Source organism: Balaenoptera physalus, assembly GCF_965194825.1.
Source record: "Balaenoptera physalus genome assembly, chromosome: X".
Lineage (NCBI taxonomy): Eukaryota > Metazoa > Chordata > Mammalia > Artiodactyla > Balaenopteridae > Balaenoptera > Balaenoptera physalus.
Genome location: NC_138903.1, coordinates 54,993,919 through 55,010,080, shown reverse-complemented (window position 1 = coordinate 55,010,080; position 16,162 = coordinate 54,993,919). Strand labels below are relative to the sequence as shown.

General features: G+C 42.4%; 1 pseudogene across 1 annotated transcript; it reads left to right on the top strand.

Annotated features, from left to right (window-relative positions):
* Positions 1–3,395: 3,395 nt before the first annotated feature.
* LOC309651854 (nuclear receptor coactivator 4 pseudogene) lies at positions 3,396–15,423 on the top strand (annotated as a pseudogene). The gene is made up of 2 exons (XR_014268759.1): positions 3,396–14,714; positions 15,037–15,423. The product of XR_014268759.1 is annotated as a nuclear receptor coactivator 4 pseudogene (transcript).
* Positions 15,424–16,162: the final 739 nt, after the last annotated feature.

Genomic DNA, 16,162 nt, shown 5'->3' with positions numbered 1-16,162 from the left:
TCACGCTTTTTTCATTTGTTTTTCTGTCTGCTCTTTTGATTGTGTGATTTCCATTTTATCTGCCTTCCTGATCACTTATTCATTCTTCTGTGTCTTTTGATCCGCTATTCATTGCTTGTAGATTACTTTTTATCTCGGAAATTGAATTATCTATTTTTGATTGGGTCATGTTTATAGTTAATAGTGTCTTGTTACAATGATCTGTGTTTATATTGGTAATCTTTCTTAATTCAGTTAACATTTTTATCACCTCTTTCTGGAACTCAATGTCTGGTAGACTGATGATCTCTGTTTCTTTATTTAGTCTCTCAGGGTTTTCCTCTTGCTCTTTTAATTGGGGGTCGTTCCTCTGCCTTTTTATTTTACTAAACTTTCTCTGCCTCAATGAATTTAGGTGAAACAGTTATCTATTGTGGTCTTGAAGGCGTGTTTTCATGTGCGAGTGTCCCTGTGTAGACTGCATGTGTCCAATATCTTTGTGTGAAGGCTGGTTTTGATGTGGACGCTAGCCATGTCTTTCCTCAGGATGTGCTGAACACTATCACCTTGATAGGGAGTGTGGCTGGTGTTGGAGGATCTAAAGTCTGTGCAGGGTATGAGGCAGGACTTCCTCTTTGCTCCATGGCTGTTTCTATCCTCTCAGTGGGGGTGGGGTCCGCTCCACAGTTGCTATAGCAGAAGCCCTGAGGGTCGGGATTGAGCAGGTTCTGTTTCCTCTGAGTGCATGTGCTGCTCCAAAGAGGGGAGTGCTGATGTTAAGTGAGGCTCGTGTGCTCACAGAGATCTGATGCATTGCCTGTGTAGGTCTCCATGTCTCCACTCAGATGCAGCCCAATGTTGTGTCCCTCCCCCTGTTCTGGGCATCCCAGGTATGGTGCAATGCTGTGGCATGGATTGGGTGGAGCTGGAGCATTTGCTAGGCTGGGGCTTGGGTTCAGGGCATTTTGGTAGCAGGAACTGAATTGGCTGCACTGCTGTCTGAGATCTGAGCTTCTTCTGTGGTGCTGATTGAGTCAGTGCCAACATTGCTTGCTGTCACCCCACCTGCACAGCACCTCAGGACCCCATCCTCCTCTCTGTCCCTAGATCCCACCTTTTCCCAGGACCTGTCTTCCCCAGATCCAGTACCAATCTGTGGCTTAGAGTGGGTGGGATCAGAGCTCTTTCTCAAATGGGAGCAGTGAGCAAGGTGTGGAAATCACAGAGTTTCCTGAGGCACCACTTGAGTAAGTGCCAACAATGGTCAGCACTGATCCACTTGACCACACACCAGGTCTCTGGCCTATGTGTAGCTAGACCAAGTCATTTTTCCAGGGCCTGGGTAGCCCAGCTCCCATGCCAAGCTTCAGTGTGGAAACAGCAGCCCCAGGGTGTTCACCCCTCTTAGACTGGGGAGTGAGGTGAGATGTCAACCACTAGTACAAAGTTTTCTACACCCTATTTATTGTCAGGCCAGTGCTCACATTCTATTTGCAAGTGGAGTCTATCCTTCTCCCTCACTTATATCTGTCTAAGCACTTCTTCTAGCAGCCAAGGTTCTTGTCTCCTTTGCATAGCACCAAAGGACGGGGGCATGCAGTCTTTGGCTCAACCTACTCAGTCCCTAATGGTCTGCCCATGTGTACTTTCTCTTCCTTTCAGATCCTTCCCAAGGGCAGAAGAACCAACCCTATGTCTTCTTTCCATCCTACCCAGTTACATGGAAATCTTTCTTGCAGCTTTGGGTGTATAAGAGTTCTGTCATTTTCATCTTTTTTTCTTTTCCCATGATAATTGTTCCACATGTAGATGTATTTTTGATGTGTTTATGGGGGGCAAGGTGAGCTCCATGTCCTCCCATTTCACTATCTTTATCTGACTCCCTCTTCTTATTTCTTTTATATGTAATAGTTTGTACCTCTTAATCCCCTACATCTATCTTGTCCCTCTCCTATACCTTTTCCCATTGTGAACCACAAGTTTGTTCTCAATGTCTGGGAGTTTCTGTTCTTATGTAGTAGCTTGTTTTATTTTTAAGATTTCACATATAAGTGATAACATACAGTAATTGCCTTTGTCTGATTTATTTCACTAAGCGTAATACACTCCAGGTCCATCCATGTTGTTTCAAATGGCAGAATTTCATTCTTTTTTTATGGCTGGGTCATATATGTATATATATGATATAAACCACAGCTTCCTTATTCAGTCATCTGTTGATGGACACTTAGGTTGCTTTCATATCTCTGCTATTAGGAACATTGTTGCTATGAACATTGGGGTGCATGTATCTTTTCAAATTACTGTTTTTGTTTTCTTCAGGTAAATACCTAGGAGTGGAATTGCTGGACCATATGGTAATTCTATTTTTAGTTTTTTCGAGGAAACTCCATACTGTCTTATCTAATGGGTACTCCAGTTTATATTCCCACCATCATGGTACTAGGGTTCCTTTTTCTCCACATCCTTGCCAACATCTGTTATTTGTGGTCCTTTATTTGGTCTTTATTTTCTCTCTGATCTTTATTATTTCCTTACTTCTGCTGACTTTGGCTTTCGTTTTTGTTGTTCTTCTTCTTTTCCTAATTCCTTTTATTAGGGCTGTATTAATTTAACTAAGCTTGAAATTCATGCATACTGTAACTACACAAAGCATGAAGTCTCTGTGGCTTTTTCTGGGTTTATCTTGTTTGGAAATCTCTGTAATTCCTGTACCTGAAAATCTGTTTCCTCCTTCAGCTTCAGGGAGTTTTCAGCCATAACTTCATCAAATACATTTTCTACCTCTTTCTCTCTCTCTCCTTCTGGGACCCCTATGTGAATGTTGGTATGCTTGGTGTAGTCTTAGAGGTCCTTTAAATTTTCCTCATTTTTAGAAATTTGTTTTTCTTTTTCTGTTCTGGTTGGGTTATTTCCATTATTGTACCTTCCAGATTGTTAATATATTTTTGTGTGTCACCTAGTCTGCTAATTCCTTGTAGTGTGTTTTTCATTTCAGCTATTGTATTCTTCATTTCTGACTGGTTCCTTTTATATTTTCTAGATTCTTCTTAAAATTCTCATTTAGTTCATCTATTTTTTTCCCCAAGTTCAGTTAGCATATGTACTACTAATGCTTTGAACTCTTTATCAGGTAAATTATTATTTTTTTAAATAAATTTATTTATTTATTTATTTTTGGCTGCGTTGGGTCTTCATTGCTGTGCACGGGCTTTCTCTAGTTGCAGTGAGTGGGGGCTACTCTTTTGTTGCAGTGTGCAGGCTTCTCATTGCGGTGGCTTCTCTTGTTGTGGAGCACAGGTTCTAGGAATGTGGGCTTCAGTTGTTGTGGCACATGGGCTCAGTAGTTGTGGCTCATGGGCTCTAAAGCGCAGGTTCAGTAGTTGTGGCACATGGACTTAGTTGCTCCGTGGCATGTGGGATCTTCCTGGACCAGGGCTTGAACCTGTGTCCCCTGCACTGGCAGGCAGATTCTTAACCATTGCGCAACCAGGGAAGCCCTCAAGTAAATTATTTACCTCTGTTTTGTTAGTGGTTTTTTTCCTTGGTTTTTTTTTTCCTTCTCACATTGCATGGCTTGTGGCATCTCACTTTCCTGATCAGGGATTGAACCTGGGCCATGGCACTGAAAGTGCCAAATCCTAACCACTAGACCACCAGGGAACTCCCCCTTGTTCTTTCATTTGAAACAAAATCTCATCTTCTCATTGTGTTTAACTTTCTCTATCTTTATGAAATTAAACAGTTACCTATCTCAGTCTTGAAGGGCTGTCTTTGAGTGGGAGTGTCCCTATGAAGTCTGCATGTGTCCAGTGCCTGTGTTGGGAGAGCTGGATCTAAAGTGAGCATGGGTCACATCGTTCCTTGAGGTGTGCTGGCAGCTACCACCTTGGTAGGAGGTAGCGCTGGTGATGGAAGGGTTAAAACCAGAGCCATGTGTGAGCTAGGACTTCTCCTCTGCGAAATGGTTGTCACTGCCCTATCAGGGGTGGAGTCTGGCCCCAAAGTGTTGGATCAGAAGTCATGAGGTTTAGTTCTGAGCTGGTTCTATTCCTTCTAAGTGTGCGCTCTCCCCCTGGCAAGGGCACTTCTTCCCTAGTGGACAGTAGTGCTGGAGCAATAGGGGCTCGAGTACACACCTGTTGTGGGCTGGGGTGCAGGCTGGGATAGTCCCAGCAAGCCATTCAGTGCCCTAGGTAGTTTACAATCTTCTGCCTCTGTGTATTCACTGTCAACAGCTGCCCTTACTCCATTTAGAGGCAGGGCCAGGTCTGAGCTTGCTCTGTTTCCTCCAAGTGTATGTACCCCCTCCCCAAGCAATGGCACATTCACCCCAGCAGAGAGCAGAGCCAGAGGAAGAGGAACTGGAGGACGTGCTCAGTGCAGGCCAGGATGCTGGGATGGTCTCAACAGGCCAATCAGAGCCTCAGGTAGCTCCCAATCTGCTGACTCTGAATGTTCACTGGCAATGTCCACCATTGCCCTGTTCAGAGGCAGGGCCAGGTCTGAGCTAGCTCTGTTCCCCACAGTGTAAAATCTTCTTAACAATGGCAGCCTTTGCTCTAGTAGAGAGTTGAACTGGAGCAAGAGGGACTAGAGCAGACACTCAATGTGGGTTAGGGTGCGTGCTGGGCTGGTCCTGTGAAACCAGCCAGAGCCCCAGGCCATTTTCAGTCTGCTTCCTCTTACTCATTCCTGGGAATAAGCAGGCCTGTGCATGTTCTGTTCATGAGCAGACTCTCAGTTCCTTACAGCCCTCTAGTAAGCCCCACTGGTTTGCAAACCAGCTAAGGGGACTGGTCTTCCCAGTGTTGGACCCCAGGGCTGGGGTGCCCATTATGTGTCTCAAACCTTTCACTCCCCAGTGAGGACTCCCAAGCCTGGGATATCCCCCTCCTCTTCTGTGTTCCCTGCTATGGGCACAGGTCCTGACCTGATCACTTCTCCTTTCCTACCTGACTCTTTGTGTATCTTTCTTTACAGTCCTGGTTATAGAATAGCCTTTCTGCCAGCCTCCAGCTTGTTTTCACCAAGAGTTGCTCCACATGTAGATGTATTTCTGATGTGTTTTTGGAGAGAGTGAGTTCAGCGTCATCCTACTCTATCACCTTGATCTCCCCCTAGAAAGTGGATCCTCTAGCACCAGAGGTGTTGTCTGGTGGTCTCTTTACTGCTTGGGCCTCTAAGGTTGCTGGTGACTTTTTGCCAGTGTCACTGCTGTTGTTGCTAGCTTTGCTGCCTTGGGCACAAGGATGGCCAGTGCCCTGCATCTAGGATCTCCTGTGTCACAACTCCACAGCTGCAGGGGGAGAGAGATGATTGAGGGGGAGCCGGAATCATGGGTATCTTTGCCATATCTTGTATTGTCAGGTTCATGGGTGCCACTGCTACGATGGGAATAGGAGAGCAGAGTCATGGGCACCTCTTTAGTTAGATAGACAGATTGCAGGCCCAACTGCTGCTGCTGCCCAGTTCCTTGTGGCCACAGGTGATGCTGAAGCTGGGAGGCTGGAGTTGTGTGTGTCACTCTGTCTATCTCCTGCTGCTACTGTGTTCTCTAGGGCTGTGGGCTCAGCTATCACAGCCAGGGGTCCACCATCACAGGTGCCATCTCTGCTATCTCCCTTTGTTCCACCTCCTCTATGTGTTCCAGTACATCCACTTTTAGATGTACAGATATGGGGAATTCCCCAGAATACTTGTGTGTTAGGCAGAGACACTTTTGTTGGTTGTAGATTGATGGGGAGAGAAAAAAGAGTGTCTCCTGCTTCCATGATGCTAACGTCACTCTCTTTGTAAATAATCTTCATCTTTATTCAATAATGCTTTTATGTTACTTGGAAAGAGTTATATTTTCAGGTCTTAAATTTAATTTGTTAGGAAGGACTAGAGCAGCATTTAGTCTGTCATTAATTTTCACCATGACTGATTTTTCTAAAGATTGTCTTGTATATCACAAGGAATCTCACTCTAGCTGGTGACAGAATGAACACTTCCATGAACCATGTAAACTACAATCACTATTCTATCTTTTTAGGTAGTTCTTTCCATAATCTTGCATAGTTTTCTCTCTCTCTTTTGCTGACCAGTACTCAGCTAAACACTAAAGTTGAAACTTCTTCAGATCCCTGTAGTTCTCTACAGATTCAACTTAAGTTACCTACTCCCCGTTTCCAACAGGACCTACAAAATCAATAATGCTACAATTGCAAGAGCCTTTAAAGGCCATTTAATTCAACATTAATATTTTTTCAGATAGGAAAAGTGAGTCAGATATTAAATGACTTAAGTTATATATATATATATATATATTCTCTGGCAGACCTAGAACTAAGAATGGATTTCTTAAGTCTTAGTACAGTGTTGTATTAACTAATTTCCACCATGCTTCATTCAAGATATCTCTAAAATTTGTCTTTTTTCAACTTCAAATTCAAAATATTCTTTAAAGTCAAGTCAAAGGTGTACTTGAAAGTAGAGACTCACTGAAGGCAGTCAAGATTTCACAAAAGAAGTTATGCCAAATAGATTTTGAAGGATGGGTACAAAATCATGCAGGCAGATAGGCATATAGAAGAGTATGAATGAATACTCATAGAGGCAACTATTCACAAATCATTGTGGCTTGAAACTGTATGGTGAATTCTGGGGAACTATAAATACTGTGGCATGGATGGAGCAATGACTATGATTAAAAAATTCAATTTTTATTCTGTAGGAAATGATTCACTGAAGCATGAGAATAAATCAGATTTTTATTTTAGATACATCACTCTGGAATCAGTATGAAGGAAAGATTAAAGAGTATGGGAAAGTTGCAGAGAGTTTAGATCCAGAATAATTAGATGACTACTGCAATCATCCAGGCAAGAAATACAGAGAACCTAACTTAAAGGAGTAAAAAAGTGTCAATGGGGAGGTTTTAAAAAAAGAGATAGATATCTATATCTATATATCTATGTATCTCTCTCTCTGTCTATATATATATATCTTGAGTAGTAGATTCTTAGCTCTTATGACCAATTAAATGTGAAGTTTGAGAAGAAAAACTACAGATGCGATGGTTATGACTCCCAGATTTCTGATTCCTTTTGGTAATTTGGTAGGTGATAACCCCATTACCTAAGAAAAGGCGTTTAAGAGGATGAGTAGTTTTGAAAGAGAATATGAGTTCAGCATTAGATACACTAAATTTAAAAAGCCTAATGAATTTTTAGATTAAAAAGTTAGGTTTGCAGTTGACTGAATTAACTTCACGCAGGAGACCTGATCAAGATACAGGCATACCTCATTTTATTATGCTTTGCTTTATTTCACTTCACAGATATTGCATTTTTTACAATGCAGCATGGCATTTGTGGCAAACCTGCTTTGAGCAAATCTATCGATACCATTCTCCCAACAGCATTTACTCACTTCATGTCTTTGTGTCACATTTTAGTAATTCTCACAATATTTCAAACTTCTTCATTATTATTATATTTGTTATGGTGATCTGTGATCAGTGACCTTTGATATTATTACTTTGACTCACTGATGGCTCAGGTGGTTGTTGGTATTTTTTTAGCAATAAAGTATATTTAATTGCACACTTAGACTACATTATTGTATACAACTTTTATATGCATTGGGAAACCAAAAAAAATCATGTGACTCATTTTATTGCAATATTTGCTTTATTGTGGTGGTCTGGAATTGAACCCAAAGTATTTCTGAGGTATGCCTGTATATAAATTTGGGATCTATTAGTATGTAACTTATAGTGGAAACTGTGAGTGTGAATTAAAACACTCATATTGTGAAGATAAAAGAATAAGGTCAAGAACAGTACCCTGGAGAAAAACAACTTTTACATGTGGATGGAGAAGAAAGACCTACAAAAATACTGAGAGTAGGTGAGTCATAAGAGTGATTACTCAAAAGCTAAGTAAAGATTTTAAAGAAGAGGTCAACAGTATAAAATATATAGAGAAGCCAATCAGAGAGTTAATCTTATCTGAATCTTACACTGAGGTAGGCCCAAGGCAGAAGATTCAGCTATCTTCTAAAACAGCAAAGTAAAATACGGGGTCTGATTTCTAATACACATTACTGCTCTGAATTTGGCATAATATGAAGAAAAATGCTGTTGATGCTGCTGTGGCAAGCCATTTAACAGCAAAATATACTGTAGAGATGAGGCCTATGTCAGTTTGCTAAGCATTGTAGCTTAATGTTTCCTTCAAGTCCACTTTTAATTACACCACTCTACAACTAAAGACAAAGGTAGGCAGAGATGGGAAAAAGTGAAAACTTAAAAAGCCCAGAAAACAATCAGTGGGCAGAAGTAAGTCCTGACATATCAAAAATCACTCTAAATGTAAGTGGATTGAATTAATAATCAAAAGACACAGAATGGCTAGATGGATAAGAAAAACAGGACCCAATTAAATTTTGCCCACAAGAGACACCTTTCAGTTCTAAAGACATACATAGACTCAAAGTGAAGTATAGTAAGTCCCCTACATACAAATGAGTTCCGTTCTGAGAGTGCGTTCATAAGTCCAATTTGTTCATAAGTCCAACAAAGTTAGCCTAGGTACCCAACTAACACAATCAGCTATATAGTACTGTATTGTAATAGGTTTATAATACTTTTCACACAAATAATACATAAAAAACAAACACAAAAAATAAAGAAAACATTTTTAATCTTACAGTACAGTACCTTGAAAAGTACAGTAGTACAGTATAACAGCTGGCATACAGGGGCTGGCATTGAGTGAACAGGCAAGAATAGTTACTTACTGGAGGAGGGAGAAGAGTTGGGAGATGGTAGAGCTGAAGGACTGTCAGCAACATGAGACGGAGGGCAAGCTGCAATTTCACTCAGGCCTGACATTGATGGCACAGGTTCTGGTTCCTTGCTGGATTCAACTCTATCTACCCTCTTGAAAAAATGATCCAGTGATGTCTGGGTAGTAACTCTTTTTTTCTTATCATAGATGACACAGTAGCACTGGATTGCATTCTGAACAGCTGCTGCAACCTTCGTGTACCATTCTACATTCGGGTCTTGTGCCTCAGAAACTAACAGTGCCTCCTCAAATAAAGAAAATCCCCTTGCCATTTCCTGCGTCGTGAATCTCTTTGGATCTTCAGTTACTTCTTCTTCTTGTCCCTATTCATCCTATCTCTGGGCCTCCAATTCCATCAGGTCTTCAGTAGTAAGCTCCTCATGTTGCACAACAAGGAGTTCAATGAAGTTGTCCTCTTGCAGATCTAGCTCTAGCTTCTCACTGAGGGTCACTAAGTTGATGAAAATCTCTTTGGACTCCTCATCCACCATCTCAAATCCACGAAAATCATGAACAAACTGTGGGTAAAGATTCTTCCAAACCCCATTCATGGTGACAGCCGTAACCTTGTGCCAAGCGAAGTCAAAGTTTTTATGGCCTTGTAGATGTTATAGTCCTTCCAAAATTGTGACAAAGTTGTTCCTGATTCGTCACTCGCCTTTACTGCCTGAGGAAAAGTGTGATGTAAATGATATTTCTTGAAAGTCGCTATAACTCCCTGGTCCATAGGTTGGATAAGCGATGTAGTATTTGGTGGCTGATGCACTACTTTGATGTTGGGATGAAAGTCGTCCATGAATGGGGGGTGGCCCAGAGCATTGTTGAGCAGCAAAAGAATTTTGAATGGGACATTCTTCTCCAAGCAATATTTCTCTACCTCCAGAATAAAGTGGTGGAAAAACCAGTCCTGGAAAATGACCTGTGTAACCCAGACCTTGGGGTTACTCTTCCAAATGACAGGAAGAGAGCCCTTGGCTATGTTTTCAAGGGCTCTTGGGTTTTCTGAATGATTAACTAAGAGAGGCTTTAGCTTTATATAACTGGAAGAATTGCCACAAAACAACAGAGTTAGCCTATCCTTTGCTGCTTTATAGCCTTACAAAAACTTTTCCTCCTTACTGATGTAACTTTGGTCTGGCATCCTCTTCCAGTACAGTACTGTCTCATCCACATTAAAAACCTTCTTGGGTAAATATGTGCCTTCATCAATAATTTCTCGAAGGATTTTAGGAAATTCCTGGGCAGCTACCATATCTGCACTCACTGCCTCGCCACTTACTTTTACGTTGTGAAGGTTGGCTCTAGCCTTGAACCAATGAAACCAGCCATGGCTGGCATTAAAAGATGCACCTTCTGATTCTTCACTGTGTTTATTCTTCAAGTCTTCATAAAGGCTTTTAGCTTTCTCTTGAATCAGCATTAAGCTGAGCAGGACTCAATGCTGATGCTGATCCTGCATCCACACACTGAGAAGTTTCTCCATTTCCTCCATCACTTTTGTACACTTCATCAATATTATTGTCAACATTATTGGCACAGCAGACTTCACATGTTCCATGATCTTGTCCTTGTTCTTTAGAATCGTGCCGATGGTTGAATGATTCATGTTATAAAAACAAGCGACATCTACTATCTTTTTGCCTCGCTCCACTCTCTCAACTATTTTCACTTTTGTTTCCATCATTATCGTTTGGTGCTCCTTAGTATCAGCTACATCACCGCTGCTTTTACACTTGCTTCCAGACATCCTGGGCTTGAAATAAAGACACTATACTACCATACTCTATACAGTACTGAACAGTAAAGTACACAAAAGCACAACTACTTGTAGAGAATGCACACATGTGACAGTGTATGCCAGACACGTTAACTAACTTACGTGATTTGACATGCAAAGGCATGTATGCATCTTTGAAAGTTCACAACTTGAAGGTTCATACATAGGGGACTTACTGTAATAAAAGGATATATTCCATGGAAGTGTAAACAAAAAGAAAATGCAGATACTCATATCAAACAAAATGGACTTTAAGCCAAAAATGGTAACAATAGACAAGGTAATTATATAATGATAAAGGGGCAATATATCAAGATGACATAACAATCATAAATATATATGCACCCAACATCAGAACACCTAATTATGTTAAACAAACACTAACAGGTCTAAAGGAAGAAATAGACAGCAATACAATAGTACTAGGGGACTTCATAACCCAGTATCAACAACTGATAGATCCTCCACTCAGAAAATCTACAAAGAAATGTTGGAATTGAACCATAAATTTAGACAAAATGGACTTAGACCTATGTAGACTATTCCATAAAACAGCATCAAAATACACACTCTTCTCAAGTGCACATGGAACACTTTCCAGGATAGGTCATGTGATAGGATTCAAAACAAGTCTTAGCAAATTTAAGAAGAAGGAACTCATACCAACAGTCCTTTCTGACCACAATGATATAAAACTAGAAATCAACAGGAGGAAATGTGGAAAATCTACACATATGTGAAGACTAAATGACACTTCTGAAGAACCAATGGGTCAGAGAAGAAATCAAAAGGGAAATATAAAAATATCCTAATTCTGCCCATGGGCCACTGCCAGATGCATGGGAGGGGCGGGGCACAGCCTGCAGGCTCAGGGACCTTCCTTACCCCAGTCCTGGATAAAGCAACCTCCTGCTTGCCAGGAAGCTGGCATGGCAGGGACCTGGCCTGCGAGTTATCTCCGGCAGCCCAGCACCACAGCAGGAGCCCGCGGGTGGGCTTGCCTTGCTGGGCCAAGAATGGGCCCTGCAGCCAGAGCCGTGTGCATGTGTACTGAGTGGTGCCCTTGCCTGCTCTGAAGTGGAGAGTGAATGGTAGGCTGTGGCTTCCAGGGAGGATGGGACCCAGGTTTCTTAGGGTGACTGTGCTTCTAGGAAGTGTTGGGAAACCTGGAAAGTTGCATGAGTCACTGTTGCTTTTGAACTAGAAATGCCTTACTTGGCGTTAGATGGAACAGGGAGAAGAATGAGTACCTCACAGGTCCAGAGAGGTTGCTCCAGTAATAGAGAACCCCTTTTGAGGTGTTGTGATGCACAGAGGGACTTGGAGCTTGCTATTGGTGGAGTTCTCTGGGTTGAACAGCAAATTAAAGATAACTTGTGAGAGGTCAAAGTCCAGATTCACAGCTGCATAAGTCGTCACCTGGAATGCCTTCAAAGCTGTGAGGTGTGGGTATATGAACAGATAGATCTCATCTATGAGCTTAAAGAGAAGGCACTTCAGCAGCAGACCCAGCAGCTTAACTGGTTACTGGGCCAGTTCAGTTGTCTTATTCATCAACTGGATTGCACCCAAAACAAAGATTGCTAGATCGCAATCAAGTCTCCGTGTGCCTGGACAGACTGGGCAGTTTGACCCTCAAACCTAAAGATTCCACTGTCCTACTCTTTGAAGCCAACATAACTGCCCTGCACCAGGCCATCACCATATTTGGGTCTCTCAAGACCATTGAAATTCCTGAGCACTTTATGGCTCATGCTAGTTCATCAAATATTGGGTCTTTCCTGGAGAAAAGAGGCTATATACCATTGTCAGAGCAGAAGTCAGTATCCAGCACCACAGCTGTCATTCTCAGTGAATGGCTCCTTGGTAGCAAACCTGCCAATGGTCACCAGGCTCCTTACATACACAGCACCAATCTCCAGGACTGGATCACCCAAAAAGCAGACCTTGGAGAATAGTCAGACTTCTGCCAGAGCCTGCAATTTCTTCAATAATGTCTGGGGCAACCTAAAGGGCTTGAAAAACTGGCTCCACAAGAGTCGGCAACAAGAAGTTTCTGAAAAACCAAGTTGCTAAAAGTGTAACAGCTATTCTACTACCAGTTCTTACTCCATTGAAATTGAAAAGGTTGGAGATCTAGGGCTTCTTGATCAAGATGAGATGGACCTTTCTGATTGGCTGGTGACTCCCCAGGAATCCCATAAGCTTGAGAAGTCTGGGAATGGCAGATGTGAAACCAGTGAGAAGTTTAAGCTCTTGTTCCAGGCGTTCCCAGGAGTCCTACAGTGTGTATGAATGGCTTGTCAAGCCTGATTCCTGTACCAATTGCCCAAAGGTGTGGAGACTGAAAATCTGGTCAGTCTGAAGTGCCTGAATAACCACTTGAAGTCCAAGAAACCCATGTCCGCTCCCAGTGTGATTACTGAGGATTGGCTTGTTCAGAACCATCAAGACCCATATAAAGTAGAGGAGGTCTGCAAAGCCAATGAGCCCTGTATAAGCTTTGCAGAGTGCATGTGTGATGAAACTTGTCAGAAGGAAGCTCTGTGTAAATGGCTTCTGAAGAAAGAAGGAAAGGATGAAAATGGTATGCCTGTGGAACCAAAACCTGAACCTGGGAAACATAAAGATTCCCTGAATATGTGGCCCTGTCCATTCAGAAAAGAGGCAACAGAACAAGCTAAGGCACCAAAGGCAATGGCTTCTTCTAGAATTGCTGATTCCTTCTAAATCATAAACAACAGTCCCTTGTCAGAGTGGCTCATTACTCCCTCATGCAAAGAGGGATGTTCCAAGGAAGTGCCTCTTACCAAGGACAGAGCTTGCAAACAAAAGCTTACAAGCCTCTCGGCCACTTCCTGGTTTCGCTTTAACACAGCTGACTGGGTCTTGCCAGGAAAGAAGAGAGGAAATTTTAGCCAGTTATCTTCAGGAGAAAACAAGTGGCTACTTCGAAAGAAGACCAAGGAAGTATTACTTAATTGGCCCCTACAGGAGGAACACAACTTTCCCCCAGACCTTTACAGCCCCCCCAGCAGTTCGTGATCTCTTTGCCTGTTTGCAGTTTAAAGTTGATTTTAAAAAAAAAGTTGTATCGAACTCCTTTACAGATGTGAAAAAATGGAGTACTAGAGTCAAGCAAATTTTCTGCAGATTATCACAAATCCATGAGCTGAGTGACTGTGGCTTGCCAAATCATTGTGTTTCTGGGTCTGATGTAGTTCCTTTCCTGCCTAATTTTGAACTAATGAAGAGAAATAATGTCATCAAATTATGTGTTACTGTGTAAAAGAAAAAGTCTGTTTGTTGATGCTGAGGTGATTCAGTTTCTTCTTATAGCAGCATTAATTCACCCCTACACTAGAAACACAGGATCTTAGTGGCTAGGTCTTCCTCATAAGCCTCCATGGCTCCTTAGATGGGGTTGTTATTAGAAGTACATTAAAAAACTGTAGTTTTAAAAATGAAATAGTTCTATAATTAAGGTGTGTTGTGTATTCTAAAGCTAGTAAACTTACTTAACTTTTTGATTGCCCTTCTTTGGATGCTTCCCTTGCTGTGGGTTTTCTTCCATTACCGGTGAATTCTTCTGTTTCATTAATATACAATATATTACACACAAATAATTAACCTTGCCAATATAGTGTTTTTTTCTTACCAAAATATGTATTAACAATCCTGGCAAATTTTGACATTAATTACAAAACATTTTAGCTTACATGCCAGGTTCAACATTATTTTTCTTCTTTTGAAAGAAACTCAGTTACTGCAAGTTTTGTCTTTATTCCCTTCTCTAAACGTCATTATTAAAGTATCTAGACAGCTCTTTCAGAAGGGTTCAATATTGCTTGAAGTCTATATTCAGGGTAGTCCTAGTCTCTTTCAAAATATTCTGAAAAACTACAGGCAGTAGAGTCCCAGTGCTGAGTAATCAAAAAGCAAAAGACAAGACATGTTGGAAATGTAGTACTTGAACTATTCACTATCCTAAGTGTTATTGGTGCATCCTGTGTAAATGGAAGATGAACTTGCCACTTAGGCATAAATTAAATGTCCTCTCACTGCAAGCATAGCATACTTATACCTCTAAAAGTATAATGCAGTGACATATTAGTGAATAGGCTGTTTTTGTTTTTGTTTTTGTTTTTTAGTTAATTGATTTTATTTTATTTTTTGGCTATGTTGGGTCTTCGTTTCTGTGCGAGGGCTTTCTCTACTTGCGGCAAGTGGGGGCCACTCTTCATCATGATGCACGGGCCTCTCACTATCGCGGCCTCTCTTGTTGCAGAGCACAGGCTCCAGACGCGCAGGCTCAGTAGTTGTGGCTCACGGGCCTAGTTGCTCCGTGGCATGTGGGATCTTCCCAGACCAGAGCTCGAACCCGTGTCCCCTGCATTGGCAGGCAGATTCTCAGCCACTGCGCCACCAGGGAAGCCCGAATAGGCTGTTTTGAACACTTATGCCTTAGGGTGTTTATTGAAGCTTTATGAAAACTATTGATGTTTCCTCGGTATCCTTAAAGTTATGTCCATGCTTTAAAAAGTTTCTCTGTAGGACAGAAATGGTACTTATACCATGTTTTAAAATTCTCTAAGGCGAGACATCTTAGCTGCTTTCCAGGCATTTAAATTATTAAGCCATTCAACTTGCCTATGTGTTATTGGAAATACTTTTAAAGTTTTTACTTGTGGTCATCTAGAAAGCCCTTTTGGGGAAACTTCACAGTCCCAGTGTCATTGCCATACAGCTTCATTAGAATTCTTGAACCACAGCTGAAACTAGCCTATTATTTTTTAGTTCCCAATATACAATTTAGAACTTTAAAAGTAAAGGCGGAAGTAAGAAGTTCAGGATACCCAGAAGATGGCGGAAGAATAAGACGCGGAGATCACCTTCTTTCCCACAGATACAGTAGAAATACATCTACACGTGGAACTGCTCCTACAGAACACCCACTGAACGCTGGCAGAAAACGTCAGACCTCCCAAAAGGCAAGAAACTCCACCCGTACTTGGGTAGGGCAAAAGAAAAAAGAAATAACAGAGACAAAAGAATAGGGACGGGACCTGCACCAGTGGGAGGGAGCTGTGAAGGAGGAAAGATTTCCACACACTAGGAAGCCCCTTCGCGGGCAGAGACTGCGGATGGCAGAGGGGGAAAGCTTCGGAGCCACGAAGGAGAGCGCAGCCACAGGGGTGCGGAGGGCAAAGCGGAGAGGTTCCCGCACGGAGGCTCGGCGCCGAGCAGCACTCACCAGCCCGAGAGGCTTGTCTGCTCCCCCGCCGGGGGGGGCGGGGCTGGGAGCTGAGGCTTGGGCTTCGGTCGGATCGCAGGGAGAGGACTGGGGTTGGCGGCGTGAACACAGCCTGAAGGGGTTAGTGCACCACAGCTAGCCGGGAGGGAGTCCGGGAAAAAGTCTGCAGCTGCCGAAGAGGCAAGAGACTTTTTCTTCCCTCTTTGTTTCCTGGTGTGCAAGGAGAGGGGATTCAGAGCGCCGCCTAAACGAACTTCAGAGACGGGCGCGAGCCGCAGCTAACAGCGCGGATCCCACAGCAACAGGGGCGCAGAG